Here is a 16,618-nt window from a genome sequence, read left to right as displayed (position 1 = left end):
GACAACTGACGTACCAGGTACGTCTATTGTCATTAACTGTAAGTTAATGCATGACATACCTGGTACGTCAGTTGTCATTAAGGGGTTAATGGCTCACCTAAATGCATTGCTGTTTCCTTAACAAATTATACCAAGAGAATGAAGCAATTGAGAATGAAGCAAGTTGTTAAAAATTGTATTCCCTATCTGAATCATGAAAGAAAAATGTTGGGTTTCATTTCCATTTAAGATAGTGAGAAAAGGGATTAGATTTTTAGCAAGAAATACAGTTTGAGAGAATTAAAAATGAATTTGGGGAGCAGTAATTAAGAATATTCAATATTTCATTTTAGCCCACAGTTGCTTGTTCTTAGGACAAAAGCAAAAATAATTAGATAAATCTGGCTTAATATCAGCACATTTCATACATGCGTTTGAATAAGATAATATCCACTTAGACAATATGTATGGGGTTAGGTATTCTCTAAATAGAATCCTAATGGGACTTCCGGTGGGCGGGCTCCGAGTATGGCGACGTAAAGTAGGAGCTCCTTCAATTTTTATCACAATCCAACCGCCATTACTGACCCTCAAGCGCACTTACTTCCTTAGGCAGTGCGGCCTATTGTAACGCTCCTGTTTCGCACTCCAGCTGTGTCTGCATGCTGTATGCAAATTACCACACCGCAAACAAAGGTAACCTGTTGCTCAATATTAATAAACACTGTCAGCTGGGCAGACTCCTACGCTAAACACCCTGGATTAATGATTAGCTCCCAAGGTTGATATATCAGATGTACCTCAGGGATATACTGCCCCAACATCAAAGTATATGAAGATTGTATTGCTCGGTGCAGACATCCCCAATTATAACTCAGTATCTCAGTAGGACCAGTGATCAATCACTTTTTGCATTACTAAAGAAGCTTCTTGACTATAGAGACTGCAGTATAGAATCACTTAATAGCTTCTGATACTCAGTGCACAACATAGATCATTCAAAACCAATGCAAAGTAAACTTATTTCTGTTCATGGAAAGATTTCTGACCACAAGCAGGATGTCACACAGGACCAAGACACAGGGCAATAAGGGAAAGGGGGCCCCTGACTCTGTACTCCTATCACCCTCAACAACTGTGTGTCAGGTTCCGGTGTATATGCGCTAAGGATACAGACCCTCGGGGCAGTGGTAGGGTATTGGAGACACCAACCCCTGACTCGAGGAAGAGTATCCTGGATGTGGATAGGTGATATGCTGTGGTTCATAGTTGCAAGAAGTTTTGGTAGAAATCATAGAGAGTAAAGCATATGAATATAATATATTGTGACTTCAAAGGAAACATAAATTGATACTGTGACTAATGGTTAATAGGAGTAGCTGCAGCATTCATGAGATAAATATAGCAATGTAAGATGTTCAGGCTTCAGAGTAAACTGGTAAAAGGTTGTGACTCATGGGTGCAAAGACTTACTGCAGGTTCACATTACTTAATAGTATTTAGAGCTGTAAGCAGAGTTGCACAGGTGATAGACAAATTGCAAGTTTAAGGCATTAAATACTGTGCATATATTGGAAAATCACGGGAGAACTGTTTAACTGAACACATAGATGCAAAGTTCTGAATAGATTAACATGCTTGCAGGAGAATATTTCAACTATGATAACTTGTAGCAGAGAAAAGTTGTAAAGTTTTTAGTATGATGTTGCTGTAGCAATTTGAAAGAAAATAACCAATGCATTGTTGTAATTTAGAAATAGTTCAGAGATTGTTAAGTAGAAGAGTCCAGGAAACAAAAGGAATTATATGGATACTTGCAATTAGATGATTTTAAGCATAGCTTGAAGGAAAGGCTGTAGTTTGTATATGCTGGTAAAATCCATAATGGAAACAGTCACAGACCTCTGTTGTTTCTGGAACAAAACTTCAATACTAATGCAATGCACATTGGGCCTGAGATGATTTAAAGGGAGGCTGAGGGAATCAGGTGCATGAATGATTAGTCAATTTGGCAGGTAAGTTGAATGCAGATACTGTCCACACAGTATGAATGTCAGTAACAGGGAAGGCAGTCTTAAAGGGACAGTGATTTCAGGCAGACATATGTTACACTGTGGATACCGCACAATCTGACCCCCCCCCCCCACCCTCAGCAGACCAACCACTTAATTATCTCCTGGCGAAGTAAGATAACTTGCAGAAAGGCATAGATATCCTCATGACAGAAGTCAAATAGTTCAACTCTAGACTGAGGGTCGCAGAGCAAAGCATATCTGACCAAGAAGATGGTCATAACACTGCTGCCACTCAAATTAAAGACCTCATTCAGCAAGATATAGCTCTTCACCAGAAAATTGATGACTTAGAGAACCGTTCCTGCAGAAACAACGTCAGACTGGTAGGTCTGCCGGAATCGGTACGACCTTCTGAACTGCTATATTTTGCAGAATTCTCACTTCCTAATTTACTAAAAGTACCTGCTGAGTACATCCCTATGAAAGCTGAGAGAGCACATAGGATTGGAAGTGACAGGATCTCCGCCTCTGAAAAAGGCGCCCCACCGCGGGGAATAATGGTCAAATATCTGAACTTTTAGTCTAAAATACAGCTATTAAGGGTTTATCGCAAACTACAGATGCTCCTCTATGACAACAAGAGGATCTACATATTTCAATACTACTCTTCAGAAGTTCTGAAAAAAAGAAAAGAATTTGCACCGCTGTGTACAGTGCTTCATAAAGAAAATAGACAGGCTACACTGCTCTACCCAGCACGACTATGCCTCCACACCCTAAGAGGCCCAAGATTTTTTGATTCACCCAAAGAAGAGCAAGAATTCCTAGACCAGCACAGAAGTGCCCTCTCACCATTGACATCAGAGCAAGAAGCCCCTGGCTGACATTCGAGGCTAAGAAATAGCACTCCACAAAGATGCAACTACCCCTGGACCGGGGTTGTTTGAGAATAACTTTAGTTGATTACCACTTATGGCTACAGCTCCAATGAGGTCATATGACAATATGTATATACCTTGTTTATTATGTATTTTATTGTTTAAAATGTTATGGTTAAGTTATGTTTTAGCTGTGAGAGACTCTGGATTGCTACACACTATATTCCTGGGTGCCCATCTCTTCTGGAGAAGTGTATATACCCTTATGCCATACACCATATGCTCCCCCCTGTATTATCCATATTTAATATTTTCCCAATGACAGTGAAGTTCATTTCCTGGAATATAGGAGGGATAAACTTCCCCATTAAGAGGAAAGCAGTTTTAGCCCAACTTAAAAAATCCCATTCAGATATTATGCTTTTGCAGGAAACCCATCTTTGCGCCCCATTAGCATGAAAAACTTAAAACCAATTGGATTTCTGAGATTGTATGTGCCCCTTACAACAGCTCCAGTGGAGGTGTGGCTATTCTTCTGCACAAAAACGTTAAATGTGAGGTTGATACTAAGATTATAGATCCAAATGGTAGATTTCTTATTGTAAAATTTAAATGGCAAGACCAGTGGTATACTATATGCAGGGCCTAACTAACGAAATCCAGGCTTCTGGCAAAACCTGAGAAAGCTCTTGTCCCCATTCTTAGATACTAAGCTTATTCTTGCTGGTGACTTCAATCTCACTCCCAACCCAGTATTGGACAGTTTTAAAGACCCAGAGAGACATATCCCTATGACACAGACACCTGCTCCAAGCGCGTATGCAGTGATAATATTTGACACACTGTACTCAACACTATGTGTTCAAGATATTTGGCGACGACAGAACCCTACGGGTAGGGATTATACCTGTGCTTCTAGAGCACACAACACACTATCCCGTACAGACCTTTTCTCACATCCAGCTCCTTAGAATTTCTGATCACCGAGACCACAATTCATAAAATTACCATCTCTGGCTGATTCTCTGAGATTATTTCCTACTCCTCACCCTACCAACAAAAGAGTATTTTATTTCCTTACTCATCTGCTTACCTCCCCAGACTTCAGTACATACCTTACAAGACAATGGGATGACTTTGCATCTAATAATGCATCACATATAAACACCCCTGAACTTTATTGGTAAATGGCTAAGACTGTCCTCAGAGGAGATATTATTCCCTACCTTACAAAAAAAAAAACCCGCCTATATGATAGTAAAGAAAAACATCTTAATGATACCTTATCCAATACTTACCTAAATTATTGTAAATCCCCAACTACAATGCATAGATTAACATATTTTCAAGCAAAAAAAGAGAGAGACACCTTTTTACTTCAAAACACAATACATCAGGAACATAGGAAACAAGGTAGATTTCTAAGACATGGAAACAGAACTGGTAAATTCAAAGCTTAATCAAGATTAAAACAAGCTATCAGAGGCATTCCAGTGCTTAAAAAGGGAAACTCCTTAACAAACAACCCAACTGAGATAGTGGCTGAATTTGCAGAGCACTACTCGATTAGCTTTACTGCACAATCTAACAATATTAAAGCTCAGAGTAGCTTCTGGGATAAAATTGCCCTACCCAAATTATCCTCAGACCAAATTGACAAATTAAATGCCCCGATAATGAAAAACAAAGTACAATCAACAATAAAATCTTTGGCTCTGGGGAAAGCCCCTGGCCCGGACAGACTCCCTACAGAATTTTACTGTGCATTCTCTGACCAGACCTCCCCTATATTGACCTCGCTTTTCAGCCTCTACTTTACGCATAACCAACCTCCTTCTACATGCTTCTCAACAGCCAACATTACAGTTATTCATAAACCAGGTAGAGACCCAACACTCCCTGAGTATTATAGGCCCATTTCCCTCCTAAACGCTGATTATAAGCTACTAATGAAACTCCTAGCTAACCGCCTTAAATTCCTATTACCGACTGTCCTTCACACTGACCAAACAGGTTTTATGACCGGAAGCTACTCGCTAACTAATATACAATGTGTTCTACATGCCGTGACTCACTATTGGCTAGTGAAGGGGGAGGGGACTGACTCGGTTCTGCCGGAGGCCTCCCTGTTGTCCCTGCATACAGAGAAGGCCTTTGATAGTGTGGAATGGAATCATCTATTCCATACTATGGGGAATTTTGGAATAAATGGCTGTTTTATTGACTTTATCAAAAATATTTATAAAAGCCCCACTGCATATTTACTAATCAATAATCTCTACCCCCCCCCCAGTACATCTGCATAGGGGAACCCAACAAGGCTGTCCCCTATCCCCACTCCTATTTAATATCGCCCTAGAACCCCGGGCAGTTTACTTGAGAACTATATTCCCTGGAATTAAACTTTATTCCCATAAATTTCAGGTAGCTCTATATGCGGATGATATGCTTTTGTTCGTATCTCAACCTGAAACATATGTCCCAAAAATCCTAGAGGCTATACAAATGTTTGGAGACTTCTCTGGATACAAAATTAATGTAGATAAATCCGAAATTTTATGGCTCAAACGTGCGACTGGGGGAAGCTCATTTTCCTCACCCTTTCGTACGGTTGATACGCAATTAACCTACCTGGGCATTCACATCTCAGGGTACATGTAATTAAAATGAATATCCTCCCCAAACTCCTATACCCCATGCAAATGCTTCCTTTACTACTGAAGCGAGGGGACCTGACAGCCCTACAACGTATGTTTCGTGCTTTCCTATGGAAAGGAGGTAAACCGAGATTCAGTCTTGCTAAGTAGCCCTAACGCGAAGGGAGGCTTAGGCCTCCCTAACATTACTTATTATAACTGGGCATCCTTAGCCAAATCCGCCCTCAACTGGAAACTAGGTAACCAACACTTTTCGCCAACACACCTAGAGGAAGCTTCACTCCCCCAGATTTTACTACCCTTACTACCTCATGCATCCCTCTCAGAATTAACCCCTCTTCTCCAATATCACTCAATATTTAGAAACATAATCCGGGCGTGGCAGACACTGAACAAACATATAGGAACAGATCCCTCTCATACTAGATACCTATCTATATATAGCAACCCTAGATTCACACCAGGCTCCCTGTACCCTGTTTTCCGCAATTGGAAAATATTAGGTATTACTAACCTGAACGCAGTCCTAGATGATCCCACTAAATTGTTCCTGCCCTTTGATCTTATTTGTAGAAACTGCTGATACAATCTAGAGTTGTTAAATCTCAACAAGAGCTCCTATGTTCCTGGAGAAAACACACAGCTAGATTACACTCTGCTGACATGATACATAATAGTCTAAAATTAACCTGGATGGCCACTATGGCAACTGACCTTAGGGAATCTCAGATCAGGGTCATATACCAAGATTATCTCACTCCAAATAGATTGGGTAAATGGAGGAAAGATTTCTCAAATGTCTGTGGCAAATGCTCCTATCCAAATTTCTAATTTTTTACACTATATATGGTACTGCCCCAAGATTCGAAGATACTGGAACTGTGTCTCCTTCTGGTTGACAAGGATGATGGGGCAAGCATTTACCCTCACATGGACAGACATACTATTTCTATACATACAAATAGATGACAGACGTAACCAAAAATTACTGACTAGCTGTGTTCTCTTGGCCAGGAAATGTGTGTTCTGCAGATGGATACACAGAAGAGCACCTTGAACAATATGACACCATGTTTGACATGACTCTGAGGGTTCCACGATTCCTAAAAAAGTGGAAACTGTACTTAGAAAACATAGACTTGCCAACTAGAAGACAACTTCTAACGCCATTTAGAAATACAATCAACATGCTTGAAGCAAACCTCAGAGGGGAATAGGATATATGGGAACGCTAATAAGATAACTTGTGGATGTGTAGTTCATCCAGACTCTCAGATGGACTAGTGATCTTTCATGACTCTACTAAGTTTATTGAGATTAGTTAAAATGTTTGAATATATGATACATATTCTTTGTAACGCATTGTTCTGATCGATTTGTATATGTTTAAAATACAAACTTTTTGACCTGCACGGACTAATAGTGCAGTGCTCAACATTATGGATTACATAAAAAAAAAAAGATGGCAATGGTTGGACTAGTATCCCGTCTGGCTATTAGGGACCTGATATGATCTGATTGACATTGGAGTTCTATGAAGAATGGGACTCACTACCGCTACCAGATGGACTCTGTTATATTCGTGTCTAGACAGATCTTTGTCCAATTATGTGTACATTATATGCAACTGTCTGACATGTCAAAAATAAAAGTTTAAAAAAAAAAATAGAATCCTAATATGAAATTATCTTAGATAATCTTCTAATGTAGTTAAATTAACAAACTTTATGCCGATTACAAATAGATCAGCTTTAAATCCTTTCCCCATTTCACTACCGCTTCCTTTTGTATTGTATGGGCTCTTATTCCAATTAAAGTTCTATAAACCTCAGAAAAAGAAAATGTGTTATTTTTAAAAATAAAGTATGCTTAAAGGATTACTTTCTGTTATAATTTTTAAGCTAACAACTAACATATTAAAGTTAATAAACATTAATTAAAACCTCCTGACCTATATTTTCTCCAAAACGAAGTTTCATAACGTTCTAAAAGTTATATCTGATGTCACGTTATCCTGCCCACTATTTTCAGCACTGAGTGTTCAAAATACTTAAACCAATAACTTTGTGTTTAAAGCGCCATTTTGAAACCTAGGTATTGTAAACGGATTGGTACAGAGCAAAGGATACCCACGGAGTGGGTTTGGAAAACAATTAAATTTGCAGACAAGATTTCTGATATACGGTAGAGATATGTTAATGAAATGCTATTGATAAAAAGCGTATTTGGGGTAGTTAGTTAGTAACAGGCATAGAAAATATTTACTTACAGTGGCCCTTTAATGAAAGGGACCCAAATTCCATATTTTTAGCTTTTTTAATCAAAATACAGAACTCCTTCAAACACATTTTATTATTGAAAAAAGACAATAATTATAAAGAGCATATAACTGAGTTGATTAATTATACAAGGTTATATACATAGCAGTTTAATAATACTATTAGTGTTGAACATGATTTTCTGCGTTCACGTAATCTTCCACAACTCTCTAGACTAGAGAACAATTAGAATTGCTAAATGCCGAGCTACAATTGAGGAAGTGGATAAATTAATATTAAAAAATATAAATAACAAAGCTTTAGGCCCAGATAGCCTCTCTGTAGAATTTTACAAACTTTTGCATTCTCAAATATTGTGTTATTGAATGTCTGTTTAATAATTACTTGCATACAGATCTAAGCCCTATCAATCTTTTAGTGAAGTAAAAATAATAGTAATTCTAAAATAGTCCATCATTAGTAACTTCATATAACCCTATCTAGCTTCTAAATGAAGACTATAAACTTCTAGCTAAATTATTAGCTTATGAATTAAAAATGGTAACAAGGATTTTAATCTAGAAAGAGCAAGTGGACTTTTTTGCAATCACACTGCTCCGCTAAAAGTATAAGATAAGTATTACAGATTACAAATCACTTTTGGCAATGTAATAATCATTCTCCTTTTCTATTTCTTCTTCAGAGACTGAAAGCTATTTTTTTACTTTGTTGATAAAATTTATTAATTTCCTTTTGCTTTCTCCAAAAATTATCACCCCGCCATTTTTAACCTAGCTAAATTACAAAAGTTGATCCCTGGTATTACCATAAATTACAAACAATTATGAATCTCATTGTTTGTGGATGATATGCTGCTTTTTATCCAAGAACCAGATAAATGTATTATAGATTTCTAAGTATAGTAAATTAGAAATTTTATGGCTAAAGAAAGGGAGAGATGTTAGTGATCTCATGTAGCCATTCACTGAGATCACCTTTTGCTTGACATACCTAGGTATAAAAATTTCAAGAAACTTTAATTTATGGTAAAACTTTAATTATGGAAAATTAATTGATAATGTCAAAAAAATGTATCGGATCGATCACAATATGTCTCCATTTCTGACAGCGACTCCCTCCCTCTCTCAGTCACGTGTGGTGTTCCCCAAGGTTCCATTCTCGGCCCCCTACTATTCACATTATTACCGCAGTCCACTCTTTCAAATACTTGGGTATGTTTTTAGACCCCAATCTATCTTTTGGCCTCCACGTACAAAAAACTTGCATCTAAACTTTATCCAAAACTAGGTGCCTGTACAGAAACAAATCCTGCCTCAGCCCTACAGTAAAGGAAAAGATTGTACAGAAAATGCTGATGCCTATCATGGAGTATGGGGATGTAGTATATGCATCTGCACCAAAAACTCACCTTAATAAACTTAATACATTGTATAACTCGTTCTGCCGCTTTGTGCTACAATGTAATTACAGGACCCCCCATTGTGACATGCTAAAAGAACTAAACTGGCTGTTGCTGGAATCCAGACGCACCCTCCATCTTTCCTGCCTTGTGTTTAAAGGAACATGAAACCCACGTTTTTTTCTTTCATGATTTAGAAAGAGCATGCAATTTTAAACAACTTTCTAATTTACTTCTATTATCGAATTTGTTTCATTCTCTTGATATCCTTTGCTGAAAAGCATATCTAGATAGGCTCAGTAGCTGCTGATTGGTGGCTGCACATAGATGCCTCATGTGATTGGCTCACCCATGTGCATTGCTTTTTCTTCAACAAAGTATATCTAAAGAATGAAACTAATTAGATAACAGAAGTAGATTGGAATGTTGTTTAAAATTGTATTCTCTATTTGAATCATGAAAGAAAATTTTTAGGTTTAGTGTCCCTTTAAGAGCTTTTCTGGGAAGCTCCCACCCTACCTGAGCAGAATGCTCTCCCCGGCTATTCCCACCTCCTATAACCTCCAATCCAGTACCAGCACATTATTTAGTTTGCCTAAATACAAAACGAAAGCAGATTGATCCTCCTTTTTCTACAGATCACCACAATTATGGAACGACCTCCCGCACACTTTCAAACCTTCCCCAAGCCTAATATCCTTTAAGAGATCCCTCTCTACATATCGCTAAACAGAATGCACCTGTCATGGTTGATTATATATTTCCTACCTTTTAAATTTTACATATATTGTGTATAATTATTTTTTGTGTTATTGTACTCTATTGTATCAATGCAATGTTTTGTGGACCCAGGACATACTTGAAAACAAGAGGAATCTCAATGTATCCTTCCTGGTAAAATATTTTATAAATAATAATAATAAAATGCAGGAAGCACAGCTAGGCCTTTGTAGAGAAAGAGCACCAGAAGTGCTCTGAGAGCAGATATAGTGGAAAAAAAAAACTTCAAAGAATAATTGTGTTTTTTTTAAAAAAAAAGTTCTAAATTAAAGTGAATGTCAATTTACATTGGTTTTATGCCTCATTATTATTCCAAATGTGTCTATGAGATAAACCGTAACTTTTTTTTTCTAAAAAATAAATGCCTATGTATATATTTATCTCACCAATTTGCTGCCGTTTACAAGCCCAACTCCTCCCAGCCCCTACTTCCTACTTCTCCTCAGTGTAACGTATAGAGCGTTCTCTATACATAGTCTCCAAGCGCGCTCCTGTGGACTTCATCAACAGCGCATGCGTTGAAAGGCGATAATATTGACTAGCTACATAGTATTCAATGAATACATTCATTGAATACTATCGTGGCATAGAGCGCAACGGCATATTTTTTAGCTCCTTAGATTTTCATTAGAGAAATCGCCTTGTAATGAATTAAAATCAGTTTTTATATAGTGCATGCGCAACCTGTGAACGCGCGTCTAAACTGAGTACAGGATTTCAGCTTTACCGCATGCGCATTCGGAGCAAGTGACGTAGAAAAAAAGGGGTTTGTCCCCCTGTGGTAGAAGCAATGATTGGGCTAAAGCAATTATCATAATCTGTCACTCAAACAGGAAAGATGGCGGGCGGATGAGCATTACTGAAAACGAGCAGCTAAAAAGGTAAATTTAAGCAAAAACAAAGTAATTCTTTGAAAATGATGAATTAAAGTTCATCTATTTTTCAGTGACGATTACTGTGGCATTCCCGGGAGAGGCTGACTTTACATTCACTTTAATAAATAACAGCCCCAGGATGTTTCCCCGCTTGCCCCAGCTGAATCGCTATATGTTCTGTCTGGAAAACAGCTGTCTTCTTTCTCAAGTCAGCAGTTGTTTTCTTAAAGGGCCAAAACACAAAAAATACCCCAAAAAGGCTGCTGGTGGGTTGGAAAAGGCTGCAGGGTTCTCCAAATACACAGAGTTAAATGTATCTGCGTGGGAAAACATTTTCAAGACCCTAGTGAAACTGTAGGTGGGTAGGCTAAGTCCTCCTAGCTATGCTATACTTAAAGCTAGTACCTACTAATAGCTTGTGGGCTGAAAATGTTCTTACCTGACCAAAGCACCCCTCCATTGACTTACCAGCAAGGCACAGTTCTATCTTCTGCTCCTCAAATGCTGTTTCCAGCAGAGAGTCCCTTCAGTGCAAGTCCCTAAGGAGATAACTGCAGACATAACAGGGTATTCCTACGTTCCTGTATCATTCAGCTTGCTGTAAATCTCTTGCATCTTCTTTGTGAATATTCCAGGGATAAAGGGTCTCACATTTATCTGCGCTCCCAAATATTAATTCATAAGCAAGTAGCTCTATTCTCAACCTTCTCCTGGGAGGCCAAGAACAGAACTGAAGAGAGATTGTAGGTGTGTGGGTTCATGGCCTCCTCCTAGTGGGGGGGAATTATGTCTCACATTATGGATTTCCTATGGGCTATCATCTTACGAAAAAAAAGTTAAAGTCTATCTTCATTACAACTAATTCATTAAATTCAATCTAAAATATTGCTTACATTCTAGATCTGATTATACAAAGGGGAACGTTTACCATCACTTTAACCTTTGTTAAAGCTTTTTATTTGAAGCCTCTTTTTATTATCCCAGAGCACTGAATTGTGTGGTTGGTATTAGTATCACAATAAATTGGCTGCACATCTCCTGACAGTCATCTCAATACAGAGTAGAATGGCTGCATATTTCAATAGAAAATAATCACACACACACACACACACACACACAAAAAAAATAGACACAACAAAAGAAATTAGCTGGCGCTCACTCATATTTTTCATGTATTTCCTCTTTTGCTCGTGAGTGGCAGCTAATTTCTTTTGTAATATTTGCATGATTTTGAGTGCATGCATGTTTGTGTGTGATATGATGTAGGCTTCCTTACCTTCTGGGGAATGGTTGGTCCTTAAAAGGTAAGATAGTTGTCTGGAAAGCAACACAAGCTCCAAGCCAGTGTTATAAAAAGTTTAGACTTTGCTATAATTTAGAAGCTGAAAGTGATCCTTCTAAATAATTTAAGACACTGGGAAAAAGTGAAACTGTATATCGTATTGCATTCTCAACTGCCCCTTATCTGATGTATTAGCCAATGAGGAGCTTACAGTAATACTTTGTCATCTGAAGGACAATAAGGTTATCACACACGTGTGTATGTGTATATATATATATATATATATATAAATATATACATACTGTATATAATTAATAGTATATATTTGCATTTGGCAGTTTCGTTCACTGCTGAATGCGGCTTTCAATTCTTTTCTGAGCCAAAATTATTTTTCCACATTTGGTAGTGAACAAAATTGCAGAATGCACATATCTCATTTCTAGTTATATTTTTCTATAAATTAAGAACTCTTAAATACTTGCTAGACATAATGATGTCTTCAAAGCAAAAATGAGAATAATATGTAGATGTATTTTTTTTAAATGGTATTAGCTGTTTTAAATGTATAGCATCAGTATTTAGTTTCTATAAAGTAATGGACACTGCCATGTTTGAAGTAAAAAGGACATGAAACCCAAAATTACTTTCTAATTTACTTCTATTAGCCAATGTTCTTTATTCTCTTGGTATCTTTTGTTGAAAAGCAGAGATGCAAGTTCAGGAGTGTGCATGTGTCTGAGGCACTATATGAAAGCAGTTTTGCATGATTGCAAGAGCTCTAGATGGCAGCACTATTTCCTACCTAGTTATCTCTTCAGCAAAAAATACTATGTAACATGATTGTTAATTGCAAGAGCTCTAGATGGCAGCACTATTTCCTACCTAGTTATCTCTTCAGCAAATAATACCATGTAACATGATTGTTATTTGTAAGAGCTCTAGATGGCAGCACTATTTCCTACCTAGTTATCTCTTCAGCAAATAATACCATGTAACATGATTGTTATTTGTAAGAGCTCTAGATGGCAGCACTATTTCCTACCTAGTTATCTCTTTAGCAAATAATACCATGTAACATGATTGTTAATTGTAAGAGCTCTAGATGGCAGCACTATTTCCTACCTAGTTATCTCTTCAGCAAATAATACCATGTAACATGGTTGTTATTTGTAAGAGCTCTAGATGGCAGCACTATTTCCTACCTAGTTATCTCTTCAGCAAATAATACCATGTAACATGATTGTTATTTGCAAGAGCTCTAGATGGCAGCACTATTTCCTAGTTATCTCTTCAGCAAATAATACCATGTAACATGATTGTTATTTGCAAGAGCTCTAGATGGCAGCACTATTTCCTACCTAGTTATCTCTTCAGCAAAAAATACTATGTAACATGATTGTTAATTGTAAGAGCTCTAGATGGCAGCACTATTTCCTACCTAGTTATCTCTTCAGCAAATAATACCATGTAACATGATTGTTATTTGTAAGAGCTCTAGATGGCAGCACTATTTCCTACCTAGTTATCTCTTCAGCAAATAATACCATGTAACATGATTGTTATTTGCAAGAGCTCTAGATGGCAGCACTATTTCCTAGTTATCTCTTCAGCAAATAATACCATGTAACATGATTGTTATTTGTAAGAGCTCTAGATGGCAGCACTATTTCCTACCTAGTTATCTCTTCAGCAAATAATACCATGTAACATGATTGTTAATTGTAAGAGCTCTAGATGGCAGCATTATTTCCTACCTAGTTATCTCTTCAGCAAATAATACCATGTAACATGATTGTTATTTGCAAGAGCTCTAGATGGCAGCACTATTTCCTAGTTATCTCTTCAGCAAATAATACCATGTAACATGATTGTTATTTGTAAGAGCTCTAGATGGCAGCACTATTTCCTACCTAGTTATCTCTTCAGCAAATAATACCATGTAACATGATTGTTAATTGTAAGAGCTCTAGATGGCAGCATTATTTCCTACCTAGTTATCTCTTCAGCAAATAATACCATGTAACATGATTGTTATTTGCAAGAGCTCTAGATGGCAGCACTATTTCCTAGTTATCTCTTCAGCAAATAATACCATGTAACATGATTGTTATTTGTAAGAGCTCTAGATAGCAGCACTATTTCCTACCTAGTTATCTCTTCAGCAAATAATACCATGTAACATAATTGTTAATTGTAAGAGCTCTAGGTGGCAGCACTATTTCCTACCTAGTTATCTCTTCAGCAAATAATACCATGTAACATGATTGTTAATTGTAAGAGCTCTAGATGGCAGCACTTTTTCCTACCTAGTTATCTCTTTAGCAAATAATACCATGTAACATGATTGTTATTTGCAAGAGCTCTAGATGGCAGCACTATTTCCTACCTAGTTATCTCTTCAGCAAATAATACCATGTAACATGATTGTTATTTGTAAGAGCTCTAGATGGCAGCACTATTTCCTACCTAGTTATCTCTTTAGCAAATAATACCATGTAACATGATTGTTAATTGTAAGAGCTCTAGATGGCAGCACTATTTCCTACCTAGTTATCTCTTTAGCAAATAATACCATGTAACATGATTGTTATTTGTAAGAGCTCTAGATGGCAGCACTATTTCCTACCTAGTTATCTCTTCAGCAAATAATACCATGTAACATGATTGTTATTTGCAAAAGCTCTAGATGGCAGCACTATTTCCTACCTAGTTATCTCTTTAGCAAATAATACCATGTAACATGATTGTTATTTGCAAAAGCTCTAGATGGCAGCACTATTTCCTACCTAGTTATCTCTTCAGCAAATAATACCATGTAACAAAGCAAATTTCATAACAGAAGTACAATGGATTTTTTTTTATGCTCTGTCTGAATCACAAAAGAAAATGTTTGAATTTCATATCCCTTTAAGTTTTTTTTATATTTACCTCTCTCTTCTACTGAGGAAAAGATATAAATCAGGTGGTCCAATTGAGTGTTTGCAAACAAGACTGTTAGATAATATACTACTATTTAATATCCTCTTAGATGCTTTATGAGCAAATATATATAAAGTAACAACTGTTTGTTTTTAAGTAAAGCACATGCCATCTAGTTGTATTACTAATTTCTTTTTGATTAGGGGAAGCAGTTTTTGATGTTGGTTTAACTAATCGTCTCTTCACACTGAAAAGTACACTTTTTTTTAAAAATTCCAACCACATACAACTTTTTTCTTCAGATATTTAGTGTTTTTTGTTTTTGTTTTTTTACAGTTGCTGATTGTCCACAGAACTACCAAATGTAATAGATATTTGTAATTAAAGGGACAGTCAACACCAGAATTTGTGTTGTTTAAAAAAAGATAGATAATCCATTTATTACCCATTCCCCAGTTTTGCATAACCAACACTGTTATAATAATACACTTTTTAACTCTGTAATTACCTTGTATCTAAGCCTCTGCAGACTGCCCCCTTATTTTAGTTCATTTGACAGACTTGCATTTTAGCCAATCAGTGCTCACTCCTGGGTAAATTCACGTGCATCAGTTCAATGTTATCTATGTGAAACACATGAACTAATGCCCTCTAATGGTGAAAAACTGTCAAAATGCTTTCAGATTAGAGGCGGCCTTCAAGGTCTAAGAAATTAGCATATAAACCTCCTAGGTTTAGCTTTCAACTAAGAATACCAAGAGAACAAAGCAAAATTGGTGATAAAAGTAAATTGGGAAGTTGTTTAAAGGGACACTGAACCCAAATTTTTTTATTTTGTGATTCAGATAGAGCATGCAATTTTAAGCAACTTTCTAATTTAATCCTATTATCAATTTTTCTTAATTTTCTTGCTATCTTTATTTGAAAAAGAAGGCATCGAAGCCAGACAATTTTTGGTTCAGTCCCTGGACAGCACTTGTTTATTGGTGGGTGAATTTATCCACCAATCAGCAAGAACCCAAGTTGTTCACCAAAAATGGGCCGGCATCTAAAATTACATTCTTGCTTTTCAAATAAAGATACCAAAAAAATGAAGAAAATTTGATAATAGGAGTAAATTAGAAAGTTGCTTAAAATTGCATGCTCTATCTGAATCACAAAAGAAAAAAATTGTGTCTCTTTAAAATGACATGCCTTATTTGAATCATGAACTTTTTTTTGGATTTGACTGTCCCTTTAATATAGTAATTTGGTAATCGCACTGAGCTTGACAAAGACTTTGAAATGCGTTGCTCAGTTCTTCTTTTTGGATTTAGAGGCTTCCGTAGTGAGGTAAATCCAAACAGCTTTCAGCAGGTATTTCAACTTAAAAGACTGTTACCCGCAAAACAAGTCGCACTTGTCTATTCTAAGACAGCTGATCAGTTTACAGGCTTGGCGTCCCTTTTCTGCAGTACAATAAGAGCATTGGGATTGTCCTACTTCATCCTTGGTCTTGAAAGATCCAGACGGACAACATTTACCTAGATGTGAGTACAGATATTAACATCACCCT

This window comes from Bombina bombina, chromosome 1 (assembly GCF_027579735.1).
Source record: "Bombina bombina isolate aBomBom1 chromosome 1, aBomBom1.pri, whole genome shotgun sequence".
NCBI lineage: Eukaryota > Metazoa > Chordata > Amphibia > Anura > Bombinatoridae > Bombina > Bombina bombina.
The sequence above is the reverse complement of the archived record's forward strand: the minus strand, read 5'-3'. Positions refer to the sequence as shown.